Source organism: Coenobita brevimanus, chromosome 40, assembly GCF_032717465.1.
Source record: "Coenobita brevimanus isolate Jiangsu-jjx chromosome 40, ASM3271746v2, whole genome shotgun sequence".
In the NCBI taxonomy this organism is placed as follows: domain Eukaryota; kingdom Metazoa; phylum Arthropoda; class Malacostraca; order Decapoda; family Coenobitidae; genus Coenobita; species Coenobita brevimanus.
In genome coordinates this window covers 7,704,352-7,714,229 of record NC_136993.1, presented here as the reverse complement: position 1 = coordinate 7,714,229, position 9,878 = coordinate 7,704,352, and positions in this window count along the sequence as shown.

Sequence of the window (9,878 nt, the reverse complement as noted above, 5' to 3'; positions counted from 1 at the left end):
CTTAGATCCATCAGTACGGACAGGGGCAGATCGCTCATGAGAGAAGGCATGTTCAAAAAAGAGAGAGAGGGGCACCTGAGAGGGAAGTAAGCCCTTTTTTTCCAACAATGGACCTACAGAATGTCACATGATGGGGTAGCCAGAAACCCATCCTCGGGATCCAATGTAGACACACTGTCATTCCTGGAACAGAGAGAGCTAACATAACAGACTGGACCCTGTAACCAAAGGGCTATGGGAAACTAGGAAGAGAGTCATAAGCAAGTGATTGTGAATCCTGGGAGACCATGGCACAAAAAACAGAGCCCAGAAGGCAATGAAGACCACACCAGCCCCTCATCACCAATAACTGGCAATGCAAAACCAACGGGAGGGCATCAACTTGAAATCAGGGATGACCTGAATGCCCCAGTTGTCAAATGTACAGTACATCATGCACAGAATCTATTATCTGGAGGTGGGCGTCTTCTGCAGAGGAGTAGACCTCACACCCATATTCAAGTCTACAAAGGCTAAGAGATCTATGCAAGAGGAGGAGGGTCTGGCAATCAGCATCCCAAGAAGTATGTCCCCAAATCATCAGAAAACTCAAAGTTTTAATACAAGTTGCCTTCACAGACTGAGTATGTGGAACCCAGGTTAGTCGTCTGTCAAACAGAAGACCCGCAAACCGAGTCTCTTCCACAAAGGATATCCTCTGACCATAAAGATACAAGTCAGGGTCTGGGTGAACCCCCTGAAGACAACAGAAATGCATAGCTACTGACTTTTGTAAAGAAAAATAAAACCCATGAGACTCAGCCCACTCAGAAATTCTATTAACAGCCAGCTGCAGCTTCCTTTCTGACAGAAACATTCTAGATGCAGTGAAGGAAACTGTGAGGTTATCTACATATTAAGAGCCTTGCGCAACATCAGGAAGTGCACTGATTACACTGTTGATGGCCACAGCAAAGAGAGTAACACGAGGATACTCCCCTGTGGTACCCCATCTTGAAGAGCAGTAGAAAGCACTCCTCCCACTTGGACTCTTTTAAAACAGTCAGATGAAAACTGCTGAATAAAAATAGGCAAACACCCACGAAGACCAAACTCATGAAGAGAACGTAAAATGCCATGACCCCAGGCAGTGTCGTATGCCTTCTCCAGATCAAAGAAGACCGTGACCTGGTGTTGGTTAGTGGAGAAAGCCTCACAGACAGAAGATACCAAGGACAGAAAGGCATGAGTGGTAGATCGCAGTTTACGAAAACCATACTGGACTGGTGATAAGTAATTGCCCCTCTCCAAATACGAGATGAGGCAGCCATGTACCATCTTCTCCAACATTTTGCAAACACAAGAGGTCAGAGAGATGGGATGATAATTTGTTGCCTGCAGATGATCCTTTCCGGGCTTCGGTTTGGGGATAACCACAGCAACACCCCAAGAGGACAGAAAATCACCAGTACATCAGATTCTATTACATAGCGCCAGTAAAACAGAAATGGATACATCAGACATATGACGTAAAAAGGCATATGGAGTATCATTACAGCCTGGAGACGAATCATGACACTGTGACAAAACAGCCTGAAGCTCAGAAACAGAAAAAGGGACATTGTAAGACTCTCCCCCAGAAGATGTGAAACTGAGGCTACAGGATTCCAAACACTGACTGTCGCATGCCGAAGATGATTCAGTGTCCTTTTTAGACACACCAGCAAAATGCTTGACAAACCTTCAGCAACAACAAAGGGATCAGTCACAGCCCCACCTGCATCAGAAAAAACAGGTGAAGGAACAGGAAATTTGCCAGAAATCTTTCTGACCCGGTTCCACACTTGGGTGAGACAAGTCCTTGAGTGAAAGGAGGAAACATACTCCTGCCATGAAGCACATCTGACCTCCTTCAATACGTGACATGTATGAGCACACGTCCTCCGAGAAGCCACCTAATATTGGATGTCCCCACAATGGCGGTGAATCCTAGAGAAGGCAACCCATTTGGCCCTCACTGCAGAGGTGCATTCAGGGGTCTGCCAGGGAACTGGAAGTTTAGGAAATCAGCCAGATGTCTTGGGAGTAGATAAAAGAGCTGCTAAGTGCATTACATCAGACCTACAAGTCATCACCTCATCAGCACTACCAAAATCATCCACAGTGTGGTCAGTGGCACATAACTCCTTGAAGAGTGGCCTGTTCACCTTATCCAGGCACCAGTGAGGAAGACGACATTGTGGCTCACACTCAACAGAAGTTTAAATAATTAGGAAGTGGCCACTGCCACACAACTTTGGCAACACACCCCACCTGAAATCTAGATTAGCAGTAGCTGAACAGAGACAAATCAATGGCCATGAAACCACGAATCCAACTATGAAAGAATGCCATCTCACCTGAAATGAACACCCCCTATTCCTCATCCTTCACCAAAGAAGCCAGCTTAGCACCTTTAGTCTTGGTCATACTGTCACCGCACAGTGAGTGACAACCATTCAGATCATCCTGTAAAAGAAGGGAGGGAAAGGAAGGTCATGAACAAGCCAAGCAAGATCTACTCTTTGAAAGGAAGCACTTGGAGGGAGATAAAGATTACGCATCATACACTAACACCGAAGGAAAATATTAAAGGCAACAGCCTGCAGTGGAGTTGAAACACTCAGACAAGTGAACTGGACATTACAGCGGACTAGAAGAGCACTACCACCATAATGTCCTTGGCCAGGAAAAGGATCAGAATTAAATACAGTCATGCTCGTCAGTGGAGAAGTGAAGGTGCAACCTTATATTTTACCAATATCCGTGGCCTTAGTACCAACATAAATTCAGTTCATTTTTTCCTACGGTCCAAATCCCATCTGGCCTTATTCCTCAAGGAACCACAAATCTCATCCTGTACAGAAATATCCCCATTTTGTTTTCCTGGTTACCATCTCACAAATTTCTGTAAGAAGGGCAGCACATGTTGTTATATCAAATCTCAGTATGCATTTGACACTAAACTTCACTACATCCTGTTTTGATTACTCATTGTATAATCTAAATTGTCTAAATATTACCTAATATATCTGTGTAATCTAACGTTCCCTCAATCCATCTTCAGAACCCAGTGTAATTGACTCCGTATCCACACAGTTGAGTAGCCTTAACCTTGCCCTCAGCACCGAAATTACCATTTTGGTAGAATCTTTTAATCTCACGCAGCTGGTAAAGCAACCAACCACAATACCAGATAACCCTGACCATAATGCCAATCTCTTGGATCTATTCCTGACAAAATCCAGATCAATACAGGATAGAGGTAGTGGCACCACTTGGATCCCCTGACTGCAATCTCATCAAAACCACATTAGTTAGCTCCCCGTTCTAAACCTATCAGGGTGACCCGATGGCACTTTGATAGGGCAAACTGGGATGGATTTAAAAATGATCTTGCTGAAATTCCACGGCAGGCTTTCTTCTCTAGTAACACCAGTTCTACCCAGTCCCACATTTGCGACTTAATACTAGCTAGTATGGTTTTACTCATACCAGATCAACAGTTCACCAAAAGATCGATCTCTCTAAAGTGGTTTGATAGTTATTGCCAGAACAGCAACCCAAAAATCATTAGCAAGTAATTCTTACTTTAAATCAAAAACATCTGAAGCACTCTCTCAATTTAATATTGCTAGAAACCGTACAAAATCTGTAATAAATCTTGCCAAGTCAAACTTTCTTCAAAAGCAAGCACCAAAACTTCTTAACGACCCTAATGACAATAGAATATTCTGGTCAGCTCTCAATTCATTCAATAATAACTTTAACAAGACATCATCCATTCCCCCACTAAAATCTTCAGATGGCAACATTAAAAATGACTCGTGTGGGAAAGCAGATATTTTTGCCAGTACATTTGCCAGAAATTCTACCATAGAGGAAGTCAGCCAGAACGTCCCAGTACTAGAACTTGACTCTCCCGAAATTGTTCCACTTAAAATTAAGACAAGCCATGTAAAATCCATCCTAGGCAATTTACCTACCAACAAAGCTCCAGGACCAGAAGGAATTCCTCCAATTGTTCTGAAAAAGTGTGCCCCAGAACTTGCCTTCGTTCTAGCTGAATTATTCAGACTATACATACGCACTTCTTCAATCCCTAATTCATGGAAAGAAGCCAATATCCACCCAATTCCAAAACAGGAAGTTCCTCTGACCCCTCTGAATACAGACCAATAGCTGTCACATCTTCTCTTGGTAAAGTATTTGAAATTTTAAATAATAAGCACGTAGTTAAACATCTTGAATCCAACAACTTGATTAATGATAGACAATACGGTTTTTGCCACGAAAGATCCACCATTGACATACTCAATCTCCTGACTCATATCATTCACCAATCAACCGACCTACATGGAGAAACTCATGCAGTAGCCCTTGATATTTCTAAAGCTTTCAACAGAGTATGGCACAGTTCCCTGCTATGTAAACTCCCTTGCTATGAACTAACATCGTTTGTTCCTCTGCTTTCCTCGTATTTCAGCGACAGAAAAATAAGAGTAGAAGTAACTTGATGACGTATATTCCATTTCCACTCAATGCTGGCATGCCACAGGGATCGGTTCTGATGCCAACCCTGTTCCTGGTTTATATTAATGATTTCTTATCTGTCACCCATAATCCCATTCATTCATATGCAGATGACTCAACACTTCATAGGTTATTCACACTCAGACACTCATTTACAAGGTCTAATATCTCTAATTCTCGACTCAGTACAGCCATCTCCATAAATCAAGACTTATCTACGATCAATGAACAGGGAGAAAACAACCTTGTCTTATTTAATGCTAGTTAAACCAAATGTATACAATTTACTAATAGACAGATATTGCCAGATTCGTATATTACCTTCAATGCTACTAATATTCTCATCTCCAAAAGTATTGAAATTCTCGGTGTCTCAACAATGCCCTCAGCTGGACCTCTCGTATCAGATCACTTGCTAAAACCGCCTCAAAGAAACTTTGATTATTGTAGCCTACAAAGTCTGCAACTTCTTCACTGACAAGCAGTTATAGTAGGACTCGCGCACGTTTGCGGCTGTGGTGTGGCCCGCACCTGTGTACAGTGTTGCCACGTTTTCTATACCGTTATCTCTCTCTCTCTCTCTCCTGGCGGGAAATGTGAGCCACCCTGAGTACTTTTGTTTCTTTTATAAGTTATTTATAATTGTGCTTTCATTTGTTAATTTGGTTTTGTTATATTTAGTAGTAGATGGAGTGTCAAAGTTACTGTCTGCTGAGAGGTTTGTTACGTTACTGATTCATACACCCCGACGTAGTGGGGTGTGGGTGTAGGTGTGGGTGGGAGTGTGGATGTGGGTTTGTTGGGGTGGTGGTCCAGGGGGGAGGGGAAGTGTGAAGGGGGATTTGACCTGAGACACCCAGGAGGGATTAAGAAGGGAGGGAAGGGGAAGGGGGGGCTGGATTCACTTACCACGTGGTCAGTATTAGAAGAGAGAGAGAGAGAGAGAGAGAGAGAGAGAGAGAGAGAGAGAGAAATTACGTGTATAGATATATGTGCATCAATAGGAACAATGTATATCAGTGTGTGCAGTATGTACAAAGGAACAAATGAATACAAAGAAGGCAGTGACAGACCTCTCTCTCTCTCTCTCTCTCCTGGCCGGAAATGTGAGCCACCCTGAGTACTTTTGATTCTTTTATAAGTTATTTATAATTGTGCTTTCATTTGTTAATTTGGTTTTGTTATATTTAGTGATGCCGACAATGCATTCAATGCATGCCCCTCTCCTGCCTCTCTCTCTCTCTCTCTCTCTCTCTCTGTAGGGAAGCTATCTGTCAGTGCTGCCACTCACAAGAATTATATGAATTATTTCTTTTACTTTGGATATTGGCATATTTCTTCTTTTTTCAGGCTCATTCTATTATATCCATAACTGTAATATTATTAACCACCCTAAAACTACGCTAAAAAACATTAAAAGTGACTGCTATTTCTTTTAGCAACACTGTACAATATGTATGCCATGTTTCTGTGTTACTGTATAAATATTTTATGCATAATAAGATTACTGTTCATTCATCCATCAAAATACACAAGTGTAAGTTTTATTCATCTGAATTTATCGAATTTGTGATGCCTTGTACATAAATAGCTTCCGTTTCACATCGCAAGTTGGGGAAACGTGGCACCATTGTACACAGGTGCGGGCCACACCACAGACGCAAACGGGCGCAAGGCCGACTATAGCTGTAATTTATAACAGCCATGTGCAGTCTCAGCTTGAATATTGCTCACCCTTGTGGAATGGATGTGGAGATGTTGCATTAAAACAACTAGACAAAGTTCAGAACAAAGCTGCTGGAATTATTAACAACCCTGCTCTTATAAATAAACTACCTCCCCTACAAGTAAGAAGGAACGTTGCCTCCTTTGCATTATTTTACAGGTATATTAACGGCAAATGCTCAACGAGGTTGCATCCATTGTGCCACCTGTCCATGCCTTCGCTTGTGCTACACAGGCATCTGGTAGCACTCATGACTGGAATGTCACTCAGGCATATTGCAGAACTTCTGCCTATCAGAATTCTTTCATTCCCAGAACTGCATCGCTCTAGAACTCGCTTCCCCAGAGTTGTTTCCCCCCAAACTTCAACCTACAGCATTTCAAGTCCAACTGTTACAGACATTTTAGGAATGGAGGACACCAGTAACCTGGTGTATGGATTATATTTTTTACACATTTGTTTATCCCTCCTCTGTTCTGTTATTAAAAAAAAAAAAAAAAAAAAAAAACAGAAGGACTGGAAGGATCACCATCCCCAACAATGGTCTCCTGGATGCATATGCATAATGGCGAAAAGCAGGCAATATGACTATACAATTCTTCCCAACTAGCACATAAATCACGACAATTCCATTGAATTATAGATCCCCTAATGGAGTAAGGACGGAGGAGAAAGAAATCTAAAACAATAAAATAAAAGGTCACTTAGAAGTGATCACAGAACAACCTTGTGACATGAACTTCTTTGAAATATGCGTACTTCCACCCGAAATGGAGCCAGGGGCACTGCGGTGTGTGGCAAAATGACCTGGTTCCATAGAAGAGGTAGAGGACTGGAGGCTGGCATGGGGAGACCCACTAGGAAAGTGAAGCATTTTCTCACTCCTGCCCACCTTCCCCAGTGACCCAGAATGGTGGACAGGAGGGACATGGGTCCCGGACCCCGAAGCATGGGTTGGCAGGACCGGGTCCCCAGAAGTGACCGAAAGAGAAACATCTGACACCTCCAGGCAGGAGGTGCCAGGCAAAACTGGCACCCCAAGAGTCCCCCTCGACTCTGAATTGAGGCTTGAGGGCTGTTGTGCAGAAGGACAGACATCAGAGGATGAGGAGTCAACTACTGAAAATTTGTTTGGAGGATTATCAACATTCAAAGAATCTGAGAAGCTATGATGATGTTTTGAGGAGAGAATATGTGTTTGAAGACAACTATTTGAGGACTGCAACGTAGTAGAAGTAGCATCCTTATCCTGAGTGACTTTGGCATCAAGATTTTGAAGCTGCAGAACTGGAGACTCTGAGACAGGTGATGGAATCACTGGAGACATGGACAAAGGCAGGTCTTGGGCCTGCTTTATAACAGGCAGATGGTTACTCCTGTGAAGGGACAGAATTGAAGCATAAGACTCACCATGTCTCAAAACGGACATCAGGGCCCTAGTTCGGACCTCAGCATAACTTACTTTATTCCTGTTGCAATAAGGATTTCACTTTCCAACCTAAACCGAGCACAAACATTTGAAGACACAGAGTGTGCCTCATGATAGTGGATGCAACAAGCAGGTCCAGGACAATCCCAACCTCTATGTGTGGTATCACCACAATTAACACACACTGCTGTAGACCCTGTTGCAACTGACGACAGTTCTGCCCAGCATGTCTGTACATCTGACAATGGTAGCAGTGCCTAGGATTTGGGACATAGGGGTTAACCTTAATTGAGAGCCAGACAATTTTAATGGAGGAAGGAAAAGCTGTGCAGTCAAAAGTTAGCAACAAGGACAGAGTCCATGTGAGAACATCATCAGTTTTCTTTTGAAACCTTTCCACTTTAACAACTTTGTGGATCTGTAGTTCATCAAGAAGCTTCTCCTCTGAGTACCAGAGCAAGTCCTGGGAAAACACAACTCCCAGACAATGACTGAATATTGCATGAGGAACATGAGCGAACATCACACCAGGGTCCATACACTTAGCAGCTAGATAGGAACCTTCTTCAGGGGATGTAACCTCCACCAAAAGGCTACCATCCCCCTAAGTGACATCTTTGACTCCTTCTCACAGCCTGACACAATTTCAAGATGTACAGTAAAAATGTTAAGGTTAGCAATGGGCTGACCATCTAAAGTATGAATGACGTAGTACTTCACAAAATCCATTCCCTCAAAGACATCTGGAAGGACTTCATGGGTGGGCTCACTAGGAGTCTGTAACTGGCCATGGCTCTTTGTCTTCACCAACCCACGGACCTCAAACCACAGGAACCAGGCTGGTAGGGCTCCAGGATGGTTATATAGGATGCACTGCCTGGAGGCATGGATGCCTCACATGAGGGAGGTCTTGAAGAATGTCCAGGGATGGAACCAGGTCGTCAGCATCAAACTTTGAAAATGCAGCCATAGAATTCAAAGAACTCCATTTCCCCACCCCTCCATCCACCAAGAAGCCCAGCAAGGGAAGGTCATATATGCCAGTGACAGCACCAACTGGTTACACCAGAGGTAACCGGAGAGTATATGTGGGTAACCACTGGGGGACCCAGGAAAGAGTGACTCCAGGATGATAGGAGCCACCAGGTCCCCCATTGCCCACTTGACCCTAGCCAACGCATGACCAGTCGAGTGACCTGGTTGGACCCAACCAGGCCACCCATCTAGCCAGAATAGGGGACCAAAGAGGTGATTTGCTAGCTGCAGGGCACAGTATGCAGCATCGCTCAACCCCCAGGACTCCTGTCTCCCAGCATTATGGTACGCCACGCATGACAAACACGTGGGGAGGCAACAGTCCTGTCCTAGCCAGCAAATGGGCAGGGATGAACATCACCAGCAGGTCTCCTCCACCAGTGATGTAGGTGGTGCTTGGTCCATGAGGCTGACAAATGCCGAACCCTACAAAGGTAGGCATGCCTCCTGGGGAGGTGGCACTACCACCCACGCTTTAAGCCCAGCCACCATGTCAAGGTGACCCCCCCTCAGAGGGACCCCTCACATAATAACAACAGGAAACTGCTGGTCTGATTCAATACTGTAGTTTCCTGTAGTTATTACATGAATAGTTTCTTATCTGCTTTGTATTTTTCCTTCAGTAGTGTTTGCATAGACTAGGGGCTGTTCCATTAGGCTGCGGCCACACTGAACGCGACGAGCGGGGCGACTTGAGCGGGGAGGGATGAGGCGACACGATAAAACACACTAAATTCTATGTGGGTGGCCACACTGAATGAGCGGGGAAGTTTGTCGCCCCGCTCACCCTCCCTGCTCGTCGCTACGCGATGCAGCATGTTCCAAAATGTCGCGCACTGCCTAGCGACATCCCCACTCCCCACGCATTTGCATCATCATTCATTCGTGCTGGTACTGCATGTTGGGGCGGTTAGGTTTGGTAATTATGTCCACTGAACAACTTATTGGAGCCGTGTACCACAGGAGAGCTGTGTGGGATCCAACTGATCTACTCCACAAAAATACTGGAGTGTTGAAGAAACACTGGGAGGATATCTGTGAACAGCTGCATACAGATGGTAAGTTATAATCGAGCCATTATTTTGTCATAAGATTGCTTAAGTAATAATTGTTCCATTGTTGTTATAAAACCTATCA